Source organism: Cajanus cajan, chromosome 11, assembly GCF_000230855.2.
Source record: "Cajanus cajan strain Asha chromosome 11, NIPB_CcT2T_4, whole genome shotgun sequence".
In the NCBI taxonomy this organism is placed as follows: Eukaryota; Viridiplantae; Streptophyta; class Magnoliopsida; order Fabales; family Fabaceae; genus Cajanus; species Cajanus cajan.
This window is the reverse complement of record NC_138527.1, coordinates 14,073,292-14,075,791: the sequence shown is the minus strand read 5'-3', so window position 1 is coordinate 14,075,791 and position 2,500 is coordinate 14,073,292.

Genomic DNA, 2,500 nt, shown 5'->3' with positions numbered 1-2,500 from the left:
GCTGGCTCGGTCAGAAATTGAGTCACGACCCACCAGAAATTGAGCCAAGGCTGGTCAGAAATTGAGTCACGATCCACCAGTTTTGCACCACGACCCACCGTGACCGACCACTATGCACCAACTATGAACCATTCAATTTTTTTTTGAGCACTTCTTGGATCAAACATCTCTTCTAACATGCCTAAGTATGCTGGGAAGTTTTGGGGGTGAGAGACCTTCATCCTCCATTTTTACGAATTTTCCGATTTTACCATGTTTTGGTAAAAAAATCATTAAAATTCAATCCCTTGGAGGATGGCTGAGATTTTTGGTGAACAGGTCAGTTATACTAGTATGTGGGTGCATGCAAAAAATCAGATCAAAATTCGATGCCTAGATACGTTTTTCTATTTTTCTGGATTTACGTATTTTCGTTCCTTAAAAAAATTATTAAAAAATATTCCCTTGGCAAAAAATTCTCTAATTTGGTGAGCACGAAGATATGATTTTTCTAAACAATGCTGCAAAAAATCAGATCAAAATTCGATCTGTAGCTCCCAAAAAGGAACTTATGTCTGCCCAGAAAAAAGGTATCTACTTGTACAAAATTCACTTTTGCATATTAGCCTATTATAGGGGGAGGGTGTGTCTCAGCAGAAACCCAGCGCACCTTGGCTGGTCTGGGCGAGCCACGGGGCCTTCCCCTCACACTCCGTGGGCATTTCTAAGCCTGCGTTGTGTTCTCCCGTGGCAAATTTCGAATCAAAATTTTTCATGAATCAAACCGAAAATTCGGCCGACTTCGGCCGATTTTTTTGAAAATTTTCGAAAAACTCTAGATTCGTTCTATCATCATTCTAACCCATATTTTGGCCTTTCCAGCCTTCGTTTAGCCAGATTTAAGCCATCTTGACCCACCCGAGGGACGGTTTATGCTCTTTTGAGCTAATTTTTGGTGGGTTTTCTCTTCTTTTTCCATCCTTCACCGAGTTTGCACCAAATATGCCCTACCCTATAACTCGTCCAGCCCATTTTCCCTTTGATCATCATTATTGCCCAAATTTGCACCAAATCTAGCCCAGTTTCTACCTTGCCTAACCCACCCGAGGGACGGTTTATGCTCTTACGAGCTAATTTTTTGTGGGTTTTCCCTTTGTTTACCATCACTGATCGAATTTACACCAAATATGACCTACCCTTTCACTTGTCCAGCCCATTTTCCCTCTATTCATAATCCTTGCCCAAAATTGCACCAAACCTAGCATATTTTCTATCTCTCCCAACTAGAGCTGTCAAAGTGGGCCGGGACCCGTGGGCCAACCCGGCCCACCTTGAAAACGGGCCGGGCCGGGCCAAAAAAAATTGAAGTTTTATAGTAGGTGGGTATATTTCAACCCGGCCCACCCGGGCTAAACCCGTGGTGGGCCGGGTGGCCCACCAACCCACCATTTTTTTTTTCAATAAAAATTTGAATATGATTTGTAGTTTATTTTGTATGATGATATATTGAAAATTTTTATTTTAAACTTTTATCATGATTTGTATTTAATTTTGTATGATGAATTATGACTTATAACTATTAATGATGTTAATTTTATGACTATTATGTTAATTTATAATTAATTTAAAATTTTGAATTTTGTTAATAATTTTTTTTTAATTTTTGGTGGGCTGGTGGGCTGGCCCGTATAACCCACCAACCCGTGGTGGGCCGGGCCGGGCCAAATTTTTTTTGAAAAAATTACAAGTGGGCCGGGTTGGGTTGGCTCGTTTTTAAAGTGGGTCAAGGTGGGTCGGCCCACATGGGCCGGGTTGGCCCGTTTTGACAGCTCTACTCCCAACCCACTCGAGGGACGGTTTATGCTCTTTTGAGCTAATTTTTGGTGGGTTTTCCTTTTGTTTATCAACCTTGACCGAGTTTGCACCAATTAAGCCTTACCCTATCACTTGTCTAGCCTATTTTCCATTTGCTCATCATCCTTGTCCAAAATTGCACAAAACCTAGCCTACTTTCTTTCCTGCTCGACCCACCTAAGGGACGGTTTATGCTCTTACGAGCTAATTTTTGGTGGGTTTTCCCTTTGTTCACCATCCTTGCTCGAATTTGCACTAAATATGGCCTACCCTTCCCCTTCTCCAGCCCATTTTCCCTTTCTTCATCATCCTTGCCCAAAATTGCACCAAACCTAGCCTACTTTTTATCCCTTTGTTTACCACTCCTGACTGAATTTGCCCCAAATATGGCCTACCCTTTCACTTGTCCAGCCCATTTTAGCTTTGTTCATCATCCTTGCCCAAAATTGCACCAAACCTAGCCTAGTTTGTATCTTTCCCAACCCACTCGAGGGATGGTTTATGCTCTTACGAGCTAATTTTTTGTGGGTTTTCCCTTTGTTCACCATCCTTGACCGAATTTTCCCCAAATATGGCCTACCCTTTCCCTTGTCCAGCCAATTTGCCCTTTGTTCATCATCGTTGCCCAAAATTGCACCATACTTTCCTACTTTCTTTACTACCCAAC